This window comes from Sus scrofa, chromosome 3, assembly GCF_000003025.6.
Source record: "Sus scrofa isolate TJ Tabasco breed Duroc chromosome 3, Sscrofa11.1, whole genome shotgun sequence".
Taxonomy (NCBI): Eukaryota; Metazoa; Chordata; class Mammalia; order Artiodactyla; family Suidae; genus Sus; species Sus scrofa.
The window spans coordinates 53,792,010-53,813,416 of NC_010445.4; the positions used below are offsets into that span (position 1 = coordinate 53,792,010).

The window sequence follows — 21,407 nt, forward strand, 5'->3', positions numbered from 1 at the left end:
GGCTATTGTGAATAGTGCTGCAATGAACATGCGGGTGCATGTGTCTCTTTTAAGTAGAGCTTTGTCCGGATAGATGCCCAAGAGTGGGATTGCAGGGTCATATGGAAGTTCTATGTATAGATTTCTATACCTTGAGTATTTAATGTTAAAAAGTAGGGAAAGCTATTTCAGTGTTTCATTTAGAGTTACAGCTTGCACAGCTCTACAGTTTTTAAGAAAAATAGTCTCATGTAGAAACCCTGAGAAGAGAGATCACACACCCTCTTGAATCAATCTAACTCCTAACAGGCTCAATGTGAGAAATGTGAAATGGCTGAAACCTCAGGAGTGTAATTATAGATCTTACAGATCTATAGAATGATAAGATCTTATAAATCAAAATGCTCTTCTCATCACACAGCTTGCTCAAGATTTGTCTCTGAAATGTACTGGAAGCAGACACTTTTACAATAAAATTGATAGCGTGAGCCATAATACTCTTAGAAAAGCTCACTGTATAAGCCATTTACTTTGGCACAGTCTTTACACATATTTTTTGTTCTACAAGGCCAATTTTAGACAAAATAGTGAAAAGGGCAAAATTAGTCTTTTGAAAGTGCTCTCTTTCCTTGCCCCCTTTCCCCACAATTTTTAAAAACTCAATTTATACCTGTTATTCTCAATGAGGAGCAAATGAGGCTAAAATGTAGGCTCGATGAGAACAGGAACCAGGTCTCACCTTCTTCATCAGAGCTTAATACATACTTGAGAAAAATCTCCATGGAAGGAGTTCTGCATTTTTCATAATAAGTGCCATTGAACCTGAAAAATGTTTAAACCTGTAAATCATAAGTGCCTAGATGTGGTGCTTGCTTATTCAACAGTGGGGAGGCTGGAGGTCCTGATGGCCTGTTTCCTCCTCCAGGAAGTGTCTGTGTGCCATGATTCCTTCCACCCCTCTCCCCACACACACCACCTAGAATGTCAGCGAGAGGTTCAGTTCATGTGATAAGCAGCACATATCTGAGAAATTAATATGGAAAATATCAATTACAGTGGATGAGCCTTAAGTATCAGTTACACTTTAATGCATCTTAATTTAATCAGATAATTTCTGGGCACCCACTACTGGTCACTTTAGTGCTAGGTGTGGTGTTTCTGTGGTCAACATGGCAAACAGCACTGGGGAGACGTAGTCAGCAAAGAGGAGGCAAATTTACCATTATGATCATTTCTGAGAGTGAACAGTACAACAACCACAATGACAGGAGTAATGATGCAGCATGACTTGGGATGGAGAGAAAGTGTCAGGCAGGGGATCAAGGACACTTCACAGAAGAGGTGCTCTTTGGTTTAAAATCTGAATAGTTAATGTGCCAGCAGGGTATACCTGGGGAGGAACTTCATAAGCTAGAATGAAGAGGAAGTCTAAAATGCCAAGAGGTAAGAATAAGCACAGAGTTCTCACTGGGGCTCAGCAGGTTAAGAAGCCAACATAGTGTCCATGAGGATGTGGGTTTGATTCCTGGCCTTGCTCAGTGGGTTAAGGATCTTGTGTTGCATGAGCTGAAGCATAGGTTGCAGACCCAGCTTGGGACCTGCTGTTGTGGCTGTGGTATAGGCCTGCAGGTGCAGCTCCTATTCAACCCCTAGCCTAGGAATTTCCATATGCCAGAGGTTTGGCCATTAAGAAAAAAATGAAATAAATATGCACAATGTCATCAAGGAGAAGAAGAACGGTCATCCTAGGAGGAGATGAGTAAATAAGGGAGGTCATGGGAGCAGACTTTTCAAGGGAGTGGTCAGACCAGGTAACATCTTGTAGTCATGGGGATGGAGGATGAAGCCTGAGGACCGATGAGGTGGGTGGGTACAGATGCAGATGGAGCAACCCTGTTAAGGAGAATTGGCCAAAGACCCATAATGCTTCATGAGACACCTCTTTGCTATTCATGCATCTCAGAAAACCAGAACATGTTTTCTGTTCTGGAGACTGTTCAAGGAGACTGAGGCTGTGGATTAGACCTAGACAGTCCATGTATATGCATACTTCATATATATATACAAATATGTATTTTTTCATGAGTACTTTATCCTATATGGTGGTTCAAAACATTGTAGATCACAAGGTTTGAGGCTCACTGTTAATTGATATTAGTGAGAATGATACCAATTGCAAGGAAAAATATTCTGGAAGGAATAGAAATTGTGGAGTTCACTTGAGAATTTCATAAGCATTCTACTGAATTCACAGTTTAAAAGAAAGTGTACTTAAGCAAAGATCAGTGAAAATCCATGCTGTAGTGAAAATGCGGAGATGTGGAATAAAAAAGCAAGACGTTAGTCGTGGAATTCAGCAAGCACGGAGTCAGTGAAAAACAGTGTTACCTTTGAATTTAAATAAATTAATTAGAATCTCATATATTAGTTAATGATTTCTTTATTGTAAATGAATAAGATATTCTTTTAAAACTGACTTCCCTAAGTCAAACAGGAAAAACCAAGTTTTGAAAAAATTAATAGCACAGCTGGGCTTTTCCCTGTGGGAAAATTGGTTCTTTTCTTTTTTGCTATTTTTCAAGGGAGCAGGTTGCACAGCCATGGCATATAGGAGTTCCCCAGGCTAGGGGTCAAATCAGAGCTATAGCTTCCAGCCTTGCCCCAGACACAGAACTTGGGATCTGAGCCACATCTGTGACCTACACCACAGCTCAGAGCAACACCAGATCCCTAACCCACTGAGGAAGGCCAGGGAATGAACCCACATCCTCATGGATCCTAGTTGGGGTTGTTAACTGCTGAGCCACCAAGGGAACTCCTGGAAAATTGGTTTTTTTCTATCCCCAAATTTTGTTGCTACTATCTTCCTTAAAAACAAAACCAAAAGGAAAAAAAATATTCTTCACTCAGAAAAGCATCCAGTTCTGCAGCCACTGGTCACAGCTGGATTAAATTAAAAGTTCAGTTCTTCAGTCACAAGGAACCCATGTCAGGTGCCCCCTGACCAGACACGGCTGGAGGCTGCCTTGTTGGACATTAAGGATAGAGTATTTTTCTATCACCACAGAAAGTTCTGTACTTCCCAGGCATACATTTTTTTAAAAAAATCAGATCCTCTCTTGTCTCATGTTGACTATTAATCATTAGGAACTTCAAAAATGAAGAAAGGAAGATCTAGTTCTTTGTGGGAATTATCCGGAAAATTCTTTCCTAGACAAACTTGTTTTTCTGCTTATATAGGTCATTCATACTGATGCTTTATATTGTCTGGTACTTATATGACTTCCAAACCTTTTATTTTTAAACAGTAATACTTCTTGGGCTTCAACCCCTGTCACAGAGTGATATAATTATCTCTCTAAAGACAGACCCAAATGAAATCATTTGTCTTTTGAAGTGTCAGGCCTGAGAATGGGTTTCAGGGTAAGCCCAGTAAAAGATTATGAGCTAATACCTTAAGTTTTGGGCGAATGATTCAACACAATGGATTTTTAAAAAGTTGACTAGCAGAAAGAAAACTGTGGTGTGAGAATGCACCTGTTATCTCTGATTAGATAAAAGGAGCCCTGCTCCAGGAAATACACACAGACAAGTGGGGATGCAGGCAGGCCTGCTGCTGCCTTTCTCTGGGATATGGCTCAGAGTCACTGTCAGCTTTGATCCCACTGCTTTACATAAGTATTAGGGGAAAAGTTCTCTCCTAATAAGGGTTGAAAACATACTTTTTTTTCCCTGCTATTTTAGGGCCGCACCCACTGTATGTGGAGGTTCCAAGGCTAGAGGTCAGATCAGAACCAGAGCTGCCGGCCTACACCACAGCCAGAGCAACATGGGATTCAAGCTGCATCTGCAGCCTACACCACAGCTCATGGCAATGCTGGATCCTTAACCCACTGAGCAAGGCCAGGGAACAAACCTGCATCCTCATGGATCCTAGTCAGTTTCATTAACCGCTGAGCTATGAAGGGAACTCTGAGAACATACTTATAATAAATGCCCCAGTTTTGCTTTTTAGACCTGGATGTCATCAACCCTGATGAGGAGAAAAGGAAGCCACATGCAGAAGGAGGGAAAGGGGAGCGACAGGTAGAACGTGGATGCTTACTCACCAGACTCCGCCCAGAGTAATACACATTTATCATGTGTAATCCTCTTAAATGCTTTGAGGTACTGGCCCCATTATCCTAGCTGGTAGATGTGGAAACAGAGAGAGAGAAAGAGACTTAGCCATGTCCTCTCACAATTCGCCTGGCTGATGAAAGGCATGGAGAAGGTGGAATTGCATGCAGAAGGTATCAGCTCGTGCTGTGTTTGCTGGTCTGAAATCCAAGCCTTGCTGTGAACCTAATGTCCCGCACATTCTGGATTTCCTGGCGCCATCACATTTCTCACCCCTCCGGGCCTCCCTCTCTCCCTACACTCTTTCTCAGATGGAAGACAGAACTATGCCCATGGCTGGCTGTGCTCAGAACTCATTCAGTGTGGCTGGGTGAGAAGGGCTGTTGTCCTACGAAGATGAACCATGTGGTTGGTGGGGCTTGGTGGGACCTGACACTTACACTGTATCCATAGTCAGATAGGGGGCCCAACATCTGCTAAGCTTTGCCCGCACACATTCTAGTGAGGGCGGTGTGGGGGAGAGCGTGAGGAGAATTTCTATTTTCTAATCCCAAAAATCTCACTTTTATGCACCAAAAAGGGGAGAGGTAAAAGGAGAAAGACTGAAGCAGTTCAGGGAAGAGATTAAGAAATTTCCTTGAGAGTGGAAGCTCTTCCTGGAATAATCAGTGCCAGAAAAAAAAAGGCCACTGAATTAGGATATATTAGCAACTGTGCTGAAATTTAAAAAAAAAAAAAAAGGAAAGGGAGAAGCAGGTGATTTAGCTTTCTCTAGTTGTGAGGTGGGATTTAGACAGAAGGTATAAGAAAAGGCTTTCTAGAGGAACCCAGAATTCTTGGAAAATGCACCCAGGGCCCCAGGAGAAGTCCACCCTGCAATCTGGTGGTTTCTGGTGTTCAGGGCCCAAGTGCCTCCTCAGCATCTCCTCCCCTCACCCTGGGAAAGGACACAGCTGCTGCAAGAAAAGGGGGTGCCCAGTGCTACCCAGGCCAATTGCTCTCCCCATGACCTGTGCTGAATCCCTGTGTTAAATTGCATAGAAGTGGGTAAACGCAGACCAGAAAGAATGAGCCAGTCAGGGCCTGGGCACAATGGGCAAAATAAGTCAAGGCTGCACACAGCTGTCCACTGCACCCCTTCCCCCAGACTTCTGATCTCAGGGTCACCTCGGGAAAGGTGGGGAGGGGAGCCAGGAGTGTTCAGACACCTCAGAAGAACCCAAGCTGCTATTGTGACAATGCCAGATCCTTAACCTGTGGCACCGCCAGGGAAGTCCTAAAGTATACCATATATATATATATTTCTTTTTTTTTCTTTTTGTCTTTTTTACTTTTTGCTGTTTCTAGGGCCGCTCCTGCGGCATATGGAGGTTCCCAGGCTAGGGGTCTAATCAGAGCTGTAGCCACAGGCCTACGCCAGAGCCACAGCAACAGCGGGATCCGACCTGCATCTGTGACCTACTCCACAGCTCACAGCAATGCTGGATCCTTAATCCACTGAGCAAGGCCAGGGATCAAACGCACAACCTCATGGTTCCTAGTTGGATTCGTTAACCACTGAGCCATGATGGGAACTCTTACCACATATATTTTTAAAATTTATTTTTATTATTTTTTGCTTATTTTTCTAGGGCCCCACTCCTGGCACATGGAAGTTCCCAGGCTAGGGGTCAGATTGGAGCTGTAGCTGCCAGCTTACACCACAGCCACAGCAACATGGGATCTGAGCCAAGTCTGTGACCTACACCACAGCTCACGGCAATGCTGGATCCTTAACCCACTGAGCAAAGCCAGGGATCAAACCCATGTCCTCATGGATCCTAGTCTGGTTCGTTAACTGTTGAGCCACGAAGGGAAATTGCCACATATTTTTAAAGAAAAATATCACTTTAGGCCATTTCAATAATAAGTCCTGAATATCATGTTAGTGGAATCCTCCTTGCCCAAACTGATTCCATTTAATTTGTTCATTGAGGAACAAATGCACATTTGTTTAGGTAGAGGTACACTGACATTCAAGTATCTGAGTATATTTAAAGCAACATGGAACAAAGATTTCATTTTCTACACAGCCCTCAGAAGTTGTCTATTAAGCAGTGTTAATTTTTAATGTTTAATGAAAAATTGTTGTATCCAGCTAAATTAGGTATAGTTTGCAATTCATATACAGATTTAAAAAAAAATTCTCCACTGAGAAACACATTTATTTGCATATACTTCATTTTTTTTAACAGAGGGTAAGTTTCTCCTATGAGAACATTCTCTTGATTTGTATTAAAAATATTAATAGAAAGATGAGGGGTGTGTAAAGTGATAATTCACCCATTAACCCTTCCTCTTGACTTCTTGACACAAACCCAGTCCATGTCCACTTGTCATTCCCACACCAACTCCATAACCCTGAGCCTTCCTCAGTGATGGGAGTGCTTTGGAAAGGCTTACAGATGCCTGCTTGCTGGGAAGCCCACTCACAGGGCCAGAGGCAGCCCCACTCAGGGACCTAGTGGAGGTTTTTGGTCCACTCACACTGAATGGGGAAACCAGTCATTCAGCTGCCAAGTTGTACTTTACCTGCTTGTACAATATTGCTTTGATTTTATTTCCTGCCAATTCACTCACAAAATATGATTTCACCCCACAGTATTGTTACTATTAGATTATACCATAAATTGTGTTTTGTACATAAGAAATCCATGGTGCCTGCTTTGTTCAGATAGCTCAGAGTAAGGAAAGATTAAAAGTTAAAAAATAGAAATATATAAGTACCAAGGCCATAATGGATTTTCATAGATACTTGCCAATGTAGGGATAGACCTAGGTATTAAGTTGTTGTTATTATTATTAGTAATAATATTATTATTATTTTGTCTTTTTAGGGCTGCACCCACAGCATATGGAAGTTCCCAGGCTAGGAGCAAACCAGAGCTGAAATGCTGGCCTACACCACAGCCACAGCAATGCCAGATCCGACCCATGTCTGTGACCTACACCACAGCTCACAACAACACCAGATCCTTAACCCACTGAGTGAGGCCAGGGATCAGACCCAAGTCCTCATGGATACCAGTCAGATTCATTACCACTGAGCCACAATGGGAACTCCGTGTTGTTGTTGTTATTATTATTATTGGAACAAAATTTCAGCTAATGGAAAATAGCTGTGGGTCCTTTAGATGACAGAGAGATTCAAAAAAAGTGGTTATTTTATTTTATTTTATTTTTTGTCTTTTTGCTATTTCTTGGGCCACTCCCGCGGCATATGGAGGTTCCCAGGCTAGGGGTCAAATCGGAGCTGTAGCCACCGGCCTACGCCAGAGCCACAGCAACGCGGGATCCGAGCCACATCTGCAACCTACACCACAGCTCATGGCAACGTTGGATCCTTAACCCACTGAGCAAGGGCAGGGACCGAACCCGCAACCTCATGGTTCCTAGTCGGATTCGTTAACCACTGCGCCACGACAGGAACTCCCAAAAGTGGTTATTTTATACTTGGATTGGTTTAACTTCTGAAATCCCCTCTTACATTATTTTCCTACTCCTGAAAGGAAAATTTTCTTTTTCTTTGTCATTTATGCCATACTACTTACATGATTTTTAAGGCACCATTAAATGGATCACTTCAGGAAAGGAGAGGGGGGAAATCACAGTTTCAGTTACTTCTATCAAAACTCCTATGAGTTGCATCTTCCAAAAGCAGAAAGCACAGCAAGGTCGAGCAAGTTACTGGGAGTCCTGCCCAAAGGTGGGGTAGAGGGGGGCCTCGGGTGCAGGCCCTGCTTTCAATGCACCTGCTGCCCCTCTGCAGGCCTCCTAAGAGCAAGGCCAACTGTGCTGATACAGGTAGGTTCTACTATTGAAAGACAAGTGGTTTATATCAATTAACTGATATATACCATATAGAGAATTTAATTATATATACATATATATCCTTATATATACAACACATATATACATATATACATGTATATATATGCATTGTATACATATATAGCATATATATGCATATGTATATATGTATATCTAAAATGCATAAGAGGTTTTCAGTGGTTTAAATTATGCTATAAATTATTTTTAAAGTGCACAACAATTTTAGAAATATGTTTAAAGGGGTTCTCATCACAGCTCAGCAGAAAGGAATTTGACGGGTGTCTGTAAGGATGTGGGTTCTATCCCTGGCCTTGCTCAGTGGGTTAAGGATCTGGTATTGTTGTGAGCTGTGGTGTAGTTTGCAGACACAGCTAAGATCCCGCATTGCTGTGGCTGTGGTGTAGGCCAGTGGCTATAGCTCCATTTGGACCCCTAGCTTGGGAACTTCCATATGCTGTGAGTGTGGCCCTAAAATTAAAAAAAAAAAAAAAAAAAGATGTTTGACATTTAAACTATAATAAGAACCACAAATCTCAACAAACACTAATTCATCTGGAAAATGTGCCCCTCATCCAGAAGCTGCAGCAGATGCTTTATCTGGGAATAGAGGTTTCCTCTGGGACACAGTCCTGGAGAGGACAGCAGAAAATCTGCTGTGTTTCAGACTTTAGGTTTCAGGTATTAGATAACCAAGGTTTACAAGGGCCCCCAGGCTCCCAAGAACACCATATGGAGCACCCCTGATGGAGAAGTTGCCAGCCATGCCTGGATCATGCTGAGTAGGCCATGTTCCCCTCTTCCCACCCCTCATCCCTTTCTTTGCATCAACCTCCAATGTCCTTGACAACATCTTGTGCTATATTCAAGGTTTTTTTTTTTTTTTTTTTTTTTAAATATTTGTGGAGTTCCATCATGGCTCAGTGGTTAAAGCACCTGACTAGTACCCATAAGGACACAGGTTCAATCCCTGGCCTTGCTCAGTGGGTTAAGGTCTGGCATTGCCATGAGCTGTGGTGTAGGTCATAGATGTGGCTCGGATCCTACCTTGCTGCACCTGTAGTGTAGGCTTGCAGCTGTAGCTCCAATTCGACCCCTAGCCTGGGAACCTCCACATGCCGCGAGTGCATCCCTAAAAAAGACAAAAAAAAAAAAAATTGACAGTATATGGACATGATAATCATTAATCATAAATTCTCTGTAAGTTCTTCCAAATACTCTACCAAACCTTCGTCAGGTAACCCAAAAAATGTACAAAAATGTTATCATGTAACGACATCTTTTAAAAATATGTGGAACCGAGCATAATCTTAAAGATTTCAATGGTGTCAGCAGAAGTGTGACAGTTGCTTTTGTCCAAGAAGGGGATGAGAGACTGGAACCTCCCACTGGAACCTCATCCACCCTCCCCCCCCATCTGCCTCTTAGGGACTTAGGCTTGTGTCCATGGTTCCTCCACCCAGAAGCCTGACATGCACACTTGACCACTTGACCAGCTCTGGTCCTTCAGGTATTTGAACAGTCATGATCTTGGGTGCCTGCTACTTCCCTTCTTGTTAATTACAACAATGTTCATAATCTCTAATGCTGTCTGAAAGAGACAGGCTTGGATCCTTTGTTGCCGTTGCTGCAATGCTTGCACCAGCACAAACATCTCCTGGAGCAAAAGATACAAAGAAACTATAAGGGTCTAAAAATAGTTGTGTAATGCAGTTGAGGCAAGGAGATGCAAACAACCTAAAACCCCAGCTGCCACTTCTGAACAGCTGAGAGCAAAAGCGGCTGTTGGGAGAAAAAGCAGGGTACGGCACCCAATACCACGGAAGGAGTGGTGGACCATCCAAGCCACCCCTCTGACCCCACCCCTGGATCTGTTCTACCCTCCCCCCATATAAGGAACCAGCTTACCTCCCCCACAGCCAGAGATCCAACAAGCAAAGGAGCCTAGTGTTTGTATTTGCTCCCCTCTGCTGCCACAGGGGCCCCAGGAAAGCCTTGCCTGAATTTTCCTTCTGGCCTCTTAGCCATTTCTATCTTTGGAGGAAGGCCAAGAACTCAGGTCATGGCACAATCACGCAATCTCTGATCCCAGTCCTTCTCAAATGCAGAAGAATCTCTTGTGTGGTGAGCATGGGGCCACACCCTCTTGACAAGGAGACTGCTTCTCTGAGTGTGGACCAAGCTGAGCCAGGGTCACTGTCACCTATGGACCCAAGACCTTTAGCTGTGGTTCACTCAGGGCTTGAGGACAGTGAGCTCTTGGGGTCTGGGAAGGCCAGGGAATGTGCGGGGCCCTTGGCTCCTCCTCAAGGGAGCCCTAGATGGGCAAAAGCAGCACCTCAGACCTCCTGTCAGCCCCCATCTTGCCAGCTTCTTCCTAAGCATTGACCTTCACTGCCACCAAGGGGTCTCACCTCAGACCTCCTGGCCCCTCTCCTCCCTCTCCCCTGTAATCTCTCCTTTCCCACCCCAGCCTCCCAGAGGGACCATTTGAGACTCCATTTCTTCCTCCCTCTCCCACAACGTTCCCATTTTATCATCTACGTCTCAATATGTATCTGTTTATTAACAACTGTGTGGGAACATGTCAAGGAGAGTTGAGTCTCCTTAGTCCTTGCATGTTCTACAGAGTCTCTTTTGACAGTGAATTAAGGAATATTGAACCACTGCTCCTCAGAGATATATGGACACATAGCTCACATAATCTATCCTCTTACAAAGAGTTCATCTTGGTAGATTTTATCTTCTTTATTTTACAACACAGAATGCTGGGTTCAGATGTGTTAAGTGACTTGCCTGGGGCCACTCCACTAGCAGGTGCCAGAGTTGACACTTCCTTTCAACTGACCCCAGAGCCAGAACTCTCATGTCCCAGCTCCTTCTGTTTCTATCCTTAGTCATCTCTGCCTGAGAGCCAAGACTGCACAATGGTTATCTCATTCATCTTCAGTTAGGAACACACTCATAGATGGATTCAATTGTTTTTCAATTGTTTTTTTTTTGTTTTTGTTTTGTTTTGTTTTGTTTTGTTTTTTGGTCTTTTTAGGGCCACACCGGCAGCATCTGGAAGTTCCCAGGCTAGGGGTCGAATTGGAGCTGTAGCTGCTGGTCTGTACCACAACCAGAGCAGCACCAGATCCAAGCAGTGTCTTCGACCTACACCACAGCTCACCAGAACACCAGATCCTTAACCCACTGAGTGGGGCCAGGGACTGAACCTGTCTCCTCATGGATGCTAGTCAGGTTTGATTCCACTGAGCCACTATGGGAATTCCTCCATCACTTTTCCATCCCTTTTCAGGTTGGAATGCACAGGCTGGTGTAACTCCGCCCTACATCCAGGCTGGGTCAGCTCACTGCTGCTTACCTGGCCTGTGCTTCTCCAGGCAGCTTCCAGTGCTAAACTACCCACCAGCTCTCCACCAAGTAAACCCTACCTGGCCTTTTCATTTAAATACAAGTGGGGACCCAGTAAGCTAATTTATGCCCCTTTGTTCATGGCCCCTGCTTCCCCTTTTGTGTATATCATCTCTCTCCTTCTCCCCTGCTTCCTGAAAGTCCTTGAAAGGCTTTGTACCCACGACCTATGGAGGTTTCCAGATTCCCAGGGGTTGAATCTGAGGTGTAGCCTCTGGCCTACACCACAGCTCACAGCAATGCCGGCTCCTGAACACACTGAGTGAGGCCAGGGATTGAACCTGTGTCCTCATGGATGCTAGTCAGATTTGTTTCTGCTGAGCCACGACAGGAACTCAATTTTTTTTTCTTCCCAAGCTATGGGCTTTAATTCCCCCGGATTCCCTCATCCCCCTACTGATTGGTACTCCAGCTGTACTTAAGCCTGGTTTGTGTGCACAGTAGGAGAGAGTGAGATGGGTAGGTCTGGTCACGGCCTTTTTCATAAAAATGTGTGTTCTGTATTTTTTTTTGGAAGTTCAATTATATGAACTGAAGTCTCATCTGTAGAACATTTATGGAAAACAGCTTTTAAATCAACTTATTTTTTTCCCTCTTATTTATTTATTTTTGTGACGTTGCAGAAAAAAAGGAAGACCGGGCCGACCAGCTCAGAGTGTGGAGAGCTGGAAGTGCACTCACTGGCTGCAGCTCCAGCCTTAGAGCCTGTGCCTCCAAGTGGCCAGGGCTGCATTAGGAAGGAGGTGGGGGGGGGGGTTGTGAGGAGGTGGGTGGGAGGCGAGAGGCAGGAGGGGAACTGGGGCGGGAGGGAGTGTCAGGTTTTGCCAGCAGCCCTCCTGGCAGCCATTCAGAGCTCCTGCCCCTGCTGGCGCGGCAGCAGAGGCGGCGGCGGCGGCAGAGCCGGTGGAGGCCGTTGGAGGCGGCCGTGGTGGCAGCCCCGGCAGTGACGGCGCCTGAGGGGGAATGTAGAGGCGGCAGCAGAGGCTGCTGCGTGAGCCAGAGCTGGAGCCCAGCGAAAACCAGCTGCAGGACCTCGTTCCCCTAAGCCAGGCCCCGCCTCCCAGCTCTGCCCAGCCTGGGCCCAGCCTGCTGAGTTCGCGAGCCTCACGCTGTGCCCTCCGCCAGCCGCACAGGGCTTCCAGGTGGTGATGAGGTGCTTTTTGCTGTTTTTTAATTTGGGCCGCGGGAGGGGTAGGAGGGGGAGGTGCTGCAGGCCCCCCCCCCTCCGCCTCCGCCGGCCTTGGCGGCATGACTCCACCCTGACCAGGGGCACGCGAGCGGCTACATTGGAGCAGAGGGCACAGCAGAGGCTGTTCCCACAGAGGAGCACAGTTCTCCACCCCACCTGGAGGCAGCAGCTAGGACGATTCTGAGAGCCGGTAGGTGTCCGGCCACAGCCCTCCCCCGACCCCGCTGGAGGCCGGCTCCCTCCCCTTCCCTGCCTGCCTACCTCCTTTTCCTCCCCCCGGCCGGTGGGTGGCCAGGGCCGGAGTTCACTGCAAGTCGTCAGAACGTTTGTCGGCTGGAGCTCCCCCAAAGTTCAGGTGTGGAGAACCAGAGACAGGAAAGGAGGGGTCCGGGTTTGGGTGGGGCAGGGGGCACTGGTGGCCTGAGCCTGGGAGCTGTGGCCGCTGGGAGCCTGAGCTCTGGGGATCACTTTGTGGCCTCTGCTGTACTTCAGCCTCCCCAAGCTGCAGTCAGCTCGGTGGCAGATCACTGAGTTGAGACCAAAAAACGGGGTTTTAGGGTTGGGGAGGGGGGCTTGGGCGCCATGGCGTAGGGCTGGGGCTCTGCCTGTGGGCTGCTGTCCTCTCCCCAGGTCCTGGAGACTCTTAATTTTTTTTAATGAGGAGGAGCTGCTGGCTTGTAAAATCATATTCCTCTCTCTCAAAGAATTGTATTTGTAACATGGTTTGAAGCAAGCAAGGGGGTATAGTTATTGCAAAATTTAAAAATTGGTTATAACATGCATATTTGGATAGTAACACACCATTTAGGAAGATTGAACTCATGTACTGCAGCTATTCAATTACCATGAAGCAGTAGTAGAACCCCAGTTCCTCACTTAATTACAGGATTTAATTCTGAATTCCATGACTTTGAGAAGAAGCTTCCATTTCTATAGCATGTAAGGTTCAACTCTACAAGTTTTCCCAGTGATATTTCTTGAGATTTACTCTACCTTTTAGGATCCTTTTTATTTCAAAGAAAGAAGGAATAGTTACCTGGAGGAAATATAAAGATACTGCAAAATGACACTCATTAGCCAGTGGCTTACAGTGTGATTGTCATAGGCCTTCCTTCACATTTAAATACTGAACATTCTTTGCTTCTTCCTTTGATGATGAACATATACCAGATTTGCATTTTGAAGGAGGCATGTTATATTACTCTGGTAATAAAAGAAATTTACCTTAATAGGAAATACTTCTTTGGAATGCTCTTATGGTGCAGTGGTTTAAGGAGCTGGCACTGTCACTGCAGTGCCATAGGTCACTGCTGTGGCAGTGGTTTTATCCCTGGCCCAGGAATTTACACATGTTGCTGGTGTGGCCAAAACAAAAACAAAAATAAAAGCAAAAGAGAACCAACCCTCCAACCCCCAAAACCTCTTTTCCCCTTTTATTCATATCAAATCTAGTTTCATGTATTTTCATGACAAATGATGTTTGATATATATCACAGAGTAGCAATGCAAAACCGAGACTCCTTTGAGATCCTAATTAACAATATGGAGAGATTCATTCTCTTCTCTTCTGCTTTGGAAGTGTATGGAACACTCTGGGCACGTTGGTTCTTTGCAGCTTTTTTACTTTTAGGGCCACACCTGCAGAATGTGGAGGTTCCCAGATTAGAGGTTGAATCAGGGAGAGAGCCTCCAGCCCCCCCAGCCACAGCCAATGGGATCAAACCCGTGTCCTCATGGATAGTAGTCAGACTCATTTCCACTGAGCCCCAACAGGAACTCCCTTTGGCAGCTTTCTAGGAGCATCTAAGAAGCCCACAGCACAAGGGTGATCTCTTGGGCTTTCCTCTTCCAGACAGATGGAAGAGGCCCCCTGGCGTCGTTTCCTGTGTACTGCAGCGTTACAGCCATGCCAACATTCCCATTCATCTATCTCCTTTTTATACACAACATCCCAAGAATCCAGGTGGAAGAGTTACCTCTTCGCCCCTTTGTTTAGATGTGGATGGTGGTAGTTGTGTAATTCTCAAGTGGAAATGTTAGACATTGTCCAATGGTACTAATCCACAATTAAATCATGATTACTGTGTACGTGCTATCTTTGTAGAGCACCTAAAGAAAATCTTCTTCTTAGTAATCATCTGAAACTAACATTTTCCCTGTATCTTTTGATCAGAATCTATAACCATGGAATTCTTAGACTAATTCTCTTCTAGCCCAAACTAAAGTAACCATCCTTCTTTAATAGAACTGTTCCTGTGTTTCATGGGTGGTTTGGAACAACCGTTTTCTTCAGTAGGGGCAGTCGTCAGACAGCATATTAATATTTAATATTTCTTTTCCTTTGCCAAATCCTGAGGACAAGCTGAGAAGAAAATCTCCCCAGCAGGCATTAGGGAGGTGGGAGTCATCTTCTCATCTGTTTTTGGGGGGCCCAGACATAAATACAGTCTTCCAAGGAAATACATTTCCATGGGTAGATGTATGGTAGCAGTTTGTGAATAGCTTAAAAGCATCAGGAAAAGTATTTCCTTACACTCTACTCCTTAACGCAATGTACTGTCTGAGCATTTCTGAAGTAGTCAGGACCTTCTATGAGAAGTGACCCAGTGACAGTGATAGAGCAAAACCCAGGATCTCAGGGTATTGCCACTGTCAATTAGTCTCCCCCCCTGGGAGTTTGGCCAGCATTTCATCATTAACACTGAGAAAACCTTTACAGTATGAGGACACAGAATTTTGTTTATTTATTTATTTATTTTTGTCTTTTTGCTATTTCTTGGGCTGCTCCCGCGGCATATGGAGTTTCCCAGGCTAGGGGTCTAATCGGAGCTGCAGCTGCCAGCCTATGCCAGAGCCACAGCAACTCGGGATCCGAGCCGCGTCTGCAACCTACACCACAGCTCACGGCAACGCCGGATCGTTAACCCACTGAGCAAGGGCAGGGATTGAACCCGCAACCTCATAGTTCCTAGTCGGATTCGTTAACCACTGCGCCACGACGGGAACTCCTGTTTATTTATTTTTAATGTTTTCTTTGAGTATAGTTAACTGACAGTGTTGTGTCAATTTCTGTTGTACAGCATGGCGACCTAGTCGTTTATCTATCATCTATCTCTCATCTCTCATCTATCCTTATATATATTCTTTTTCTGCTATTATCTTCCATCATATTCTATCCCAAGAGGTTGGGTATAGTTCCCTGTGCGATCCAGTAGGACCTCGTTGTTGATCCCCTCCAAACGCAGTTGTTTGCATCTACTCACCCCAAACTCCCCCCCATCCATCCCACTTCCTTCCCCCTCCCCCTTGGCAACCCAAGTCTGTTCTCCATGTCTAGACATAAACGGTCTTTTAGGTTGAATATTGGGAAATTGAAGATGAAAACAATAGATAATTTATCGAATCTTTCTGTTGAAGAAAATAGAAGATGAGAAAATTGCCTTTAGGAGTTCCCATCATGCTTCAGTGGTTAATGAACCCGCCTAGTATCCACGAGGACCCAGGTTTGCTCCCTGGCCTCACCCAGTGGGTTAAAGATCCAGCATTGCTGTGAGCCGTGGTGTAGGTCATAGACTCATCTGGGATCCCACGTAGCTGTGGCTGTGGCTGTACCTGTGGCCAGCAGCTACAGATCCGATTAGACCCCTAGTCTGGGAATCTCCATATGCCTCAGGTGAGGCCCTGAAAAGAAGAAAGAAAGAAAGAAAATTGCCTTTTAAAAAAAGCTATTTGCCGATCTTAGGATTCTAGGGCTGATGACAAAACTCCAGGTTGCTCACTTTCCTTTGTTTTTCTTCCTGTTACTGTGGTTGAAGACAGTGGCCTTTGCAGGGACCATGACGAGTGCTGCCTCTGGCTCTGAGCCTCTTTCCCTCCAACATCTGGGACAGGGTGTGTGAGATATCTGAATGGGGCCCTCATCCTCCCCCCACCCAGTAAAACAGGAGCACAAACACCATGATATCCTTGACTTTGCCTGATAGAGAAACATAGGAGGAGCTTATCTCTCTGAGACCTTTGGCAGAGGTTGGCAAGGCTTTGGTAAGATGCTGAAAATAGTCTTCTTAAAAAAGAAGACTTCCTAGGAAAATGCCCAGGTGGCACACCTGGCTGCACATTGGTTATGTATATTAAGTCCCTTGATTTAACTCTGTTGCCCCTGATATTTTTCGTGTCAAATATGGGAGAGGCGTTGGATATCTTGCTGAACTTAGTTGATGGCTTTCCAACTAGCTTAACATAAGATGGTCCAATAATCTTTGGGAATCTTCATCCATTCATGTGATAAAGTTAGGTCCTCTAAATGTGGGTGAGTTCATGATTGTAGGACTCTGTTTACTCATGTATGTTCAAGAGGGTTCATCTAGATAAAGCATAGCCTCTAATCCATGTGCATGTTTCATTCAAGAGAGTAAATAGTGGAAGACAATCTGAGATGGGGCTCCAACTCTCAGAGGCAGTTTTGTTTTGTGCTTCCACACCTAGCTGTCTGTGTTTTCATCAGCCTGTCTTTATTCATCATCGAGCATGCACCTCCTTGATACACTCGCTATCTAGACATAAAACGTGACAAGATAAATTAAATCATCGATGTGCATTTTCTCCTCCATTTCATCATGAATTGTATTTCCTTTTCTCATTGGAATCAATTTTTGGCATTTCTTAAAGGAGAGTCTTTTGACAAAAATGTGAATTATTTATAGGCTGCTGAGAGAGAGAGGATTTTACCCTCACTTTGCTGAAGATAAAATTCCAAATCTTGAATGACAGCTCCCATAGTAGCACCCATTGTCTTGACGTCGTCTTTCTTTTCATTTTCCTCTTGGGCACATGGGAATGAGCATGGCAAGTGTGCGTCTGATATTTGTTTTGTTTTCTCTTACCTTATGTGAAAAATCAAAGTTTTCTTGCCCATTAAAACACATTTTTTTTTTCTTTCAAGTTAGAGATGGTTTGTAAGACTCTTTGGAGGACTCAAGAAACAATTGTTTTAAAGTATAAGTAAATGTTGCAAAATTACAAAGCAGCTATCATTTCACCAAATGAAACAAAATGAGGCACTTTTAGAATAGTCAAGAGTAAATTCTCTATATTCATCCTGCTAAACCCAGTCAAATCATACCATTAAATTGGCTTAAGTTACAAAGTTGGACATTTATTTGACCGAACTTTAGAGGGCAGACAAGGGTCAACTAATAATTACCCTCTTAATGAGCTAAGAAAACAGGTTCCAGCGAGTCCGAATAACCAAATTCTGAGGTGGTCTGAGTCAGTCGCATTACACAAATCTTTTCCAAACTGTAGCCATTGTTGTGATGAATCTCTCTACAACATAAGTCGTGGTTTAAGCTGTGTGAACAGCAAACATCATTTTTTTCCATCATGTAGGCCTCTTGAAGTACTTTAGTATTTAGTTCTTCACCAATAAAATAATAACGTACAAGGGTCATATTAATGATCTCTAGAGTCTTACTCCAGGGTCTTGCCAATATTCTCCCAAAGTGTGAGGATCCCCTGTTGTGCACTCTCAGGGAACTGCAGCATGGTTCTGTCCTTGTTTGACTCTTCAGTGAGTGATGTGCTAAGAGGCAGTGCTTTGAATAAAAAGAAAAGGCCCTCCCTCAGACTCGATGTTGTAGTCTGTTCTTCAGAAAGGCCGTTTTCTAGATAGGGTCACTCAGCCCATCCCTTCCCTTCCCTCTGCTGGAGGGAGAGACCTGGTGTTACTTTCTAACTGTGGCTGATGGTAAGCGTACCACAGTGACTGCCCCCCACCCCAGTCAGTAGGAAATATATGGGTACATAAGTTTTCTCCCACTGCTATAACCCATGAACGACGGAATTGATTAACTTCAAAGGTTAATGTACTCTTCTAGAAAGTCTCTTTATACTTGAATCATTTGATAGAAGAGACTTATTGTGAGAATGCAGAGTAGATAATGTGCAAGAAAGGACACATCCATTGCTAACAATGTCCCATGAAAATTGCAGAGCACACAATGCCTTAAAAGAACATGATTAAAGAGGGAAAAAAATCTTTGGAATTCACATGACTCCTGGAAAACTCACAGACTCCTTTAGTATTGCCATCTCTCTTCTCTTTTGGTTACTATTTGCATGAAAGAGCTTTTCCCATCTTTTCGCTTTTAACCTATTTGTGTTTAGATCTAAAGTGAGTTTCTGGTAGACAGTCCGTAGTTGGATCATATACTTTTAAAAAAATCCTTCTGCCAATTCTGACTTTTGATTAGAAAGTTTAATCCACTTAATGTAAGGTGATTACTCTTAGGAGGGATTTACTTCTGTCATTTCGCTATTGGTTTTTTATATGCCTTATAGTTTTTTGTCCCTCTTTTTCTGCATTACTGTTTTCTTTTGTGTTTAGTTGCTTTTTTTTTTTTTTTTTTTTTTTTTTTTTTTGTCTTTTGAAGGCTGCACCCATGGCATATGGAGGTTCCCAGGCTAGAGGTCTAATCGGAGCTGTAGCTACTGACCTATGCCATAGGTACAGCAACATGAGATCCGATCTGCGTCTGTGACCTACACCACGGCAATGCCAGATCCTTAACCCACTGAGCGAGGCCAGGGATCAAACCCGCAACCTCATGGTTCCTGGTCAGATTTGTTTCTGCTGCACCATGATGAGACTCCTAATTGGATTTTTTTTTTGTGAGGAAATACTTTTTTTCTCATTTCCTTTTCTATATATTCTTTAGATATTTTGTTTGTGATTTTTGCAGAAATTACATTTACCATTTTAAAGATATAACATACTAAGATGAATTTATTCCAGTTTAACTTCAGGAACAAACAAAAGTTTTGCTCCTTTAATGACTCTGTCTCCACCCCTTTTAGTTGTTGAAGTTACCAAATTGTATCTTTATAGATAATATGCTAAACATATAAAATGGTATGATGTTTACTGCATTAGTGTCTTCAATTAGGAAGAAAAGAGAATGTGGGGTTACCAACCAAAGTTACAATCATACTGTCTTCTGGACTAATACTTTGTTTAAAGCATCCTAGTCTCAAATCCTGTCGAAAACAAAAAAGTGAAGTTCCACATCATCATTACACACCATCGTTACAAGGATGCTAGCTTTTATAATTGTTCATTTATTTTCCTTTCCTAAGATCTTTATTTCCTCCTATGGCTTTAGGTTGCTGGCTAGTATTCTTTCATGTCAAACTGCATGACTCCCTTAGCATTTCTTGCAGTTTAGTATTGAGTTCCCTGAGCTTTTGTTTACTTCAGAATGTCTTAATCTCTCCCTCATTTTTGAAGAACATTTTTGCCTGAAAGAAGGATTCTCAGTTGACGGTTTTCACTTTTTCTTTTCTCTTCTTTTTTTATGTTTTGATTTTATTAGCTCACTGCTTTCTGGCCTCTGAAGTTTCTGATGCGAAGTCTGCTGATCATCTTATTAAGGATTTCTTGGATGTGCTCAGTCCCTTCTCTCTTGATGCTTTCAAAATACTCTTTCTGTCTTGGCCTTTTGACAGGTTGAGCGTGATGTGTTCCAGTGGGGATCTCTTTGAGTTTATTCTACATGGAATTACTTGTTTCTTGGATGGTTACGATGACGTCTTTCATCAAATTTTGCAAGTTTTCAGCTATTCTGTCTTCAACTGGTCTTTGTCCCTTTATTTCTTCTTCTAGGACTCCCACCAGGAGAAATACATTGGTCAGCTTTATGGTATCTTGCAGGTCCTGTAGGCTTTCTTTGTTTTTCTGTAATCTCTCTTGTTTCTCTGTCTCTTCCTCAGACCAGATAATTTCCATTCTCTTATCTTTGAATTCACTGATGCTTTCATCTGCCTGCTCAAAATCACCTTTGAATCCTTCCAGTAAATTTTAAATTTTAATGATTGTACTTTTCAGTTCCTGATTTCTTTTTTAGGTTTTCGATCTTATTTACATGTACATTTTATGCATACGTTATTTTCTTGATTTTCTCTGTATCTTCTTTTAGTTCTTTGAACATCTTTAAGATAACTGTTTTCAAGTATTTGTCTAGAAGATCCGTCATTACCTCTTTCCCAGGGACAGTGTCAGGGGTTTATTATTTTCCATTGCATGAGTCATATATATATGGTTTGGTTTGGTTTGGTTTGGTTTGCATGCATGGTGTTTTTTTTTTTTTTTTTTGGTTGAAAAGTGGACATTTAAATCAAATACTGTGGTAACTCTAGGAATCAGATCCTCCCCCTTCCTCAAAGTTGTGTGTGTGTGTCTCTGTGCTGGGGACCAGCTTGAGGATAAATATAAGGTCTCTTCAAGTCTTTTCTGAGTCCGTACCTTATCTTGGGGTTGTGTAGTGACTTTTGTATTTTCCTCATATATGTAATTGTTTTTTACTATCCTAGTCTTCAATGTCTGTCTCCCCAAAGGGGGAAAGAGTAAAACAAAGAGGAGGAAACGGCACCGTCCTTCTGAATCTCATGGATGTCTCTTCAGCCAGAAAGAGAGGGGCTTTCAACCATGAGGTGAGGGGCAACAACCACGGTCACTGCCTGTCTCTTTTCACTCTGTGATCAGAAGCAGCAATCAGCGATCAGAGGAGAGAGTTCCAATATTTGGAGAACAGGGTCCTTTTTGCCCATCATGGCTCCTGCAAGCTGTGTTCAAACTGCTCAGGAAGCATGTAAACTGCTGTCTGCCCTGAGCAGGGGAATAGGAGATTGGTACTTGCTACTGTGCTAGGAGCTGAAATTGACCCAAATTAACTACAATGTATTGTGGGAGTCTTCCCCTGGATGTTGCAAGCCTTCAATAGACTCCAGAGTTCCTAGTTAGTTGCATTAGAGAGATTCTGCCAGTGTACATGTTTCCTAG

General features: G+C 43.7%; 1 protein-coding gene across 1 annotated transcript in view; it reads left to right on the forward strand.

The window, feature by feature from the left end:
* CHST10 (carbohydrate sulfotransferase 10) overlaps positions 12,493 to 21,407 on the forward strand; it is a 94,743-nt gene continuing 85,828 nt past the window's right edge. The window contains exon 1 of the mRNA XM_021087174.1: positions 12,493 to 12,761. The gene's annotated coding sequence lies outside the window, so the exon portion shown is untranslated. The remainder of the gene's footprint in view (positions 12,762 to 21,407) is intronic.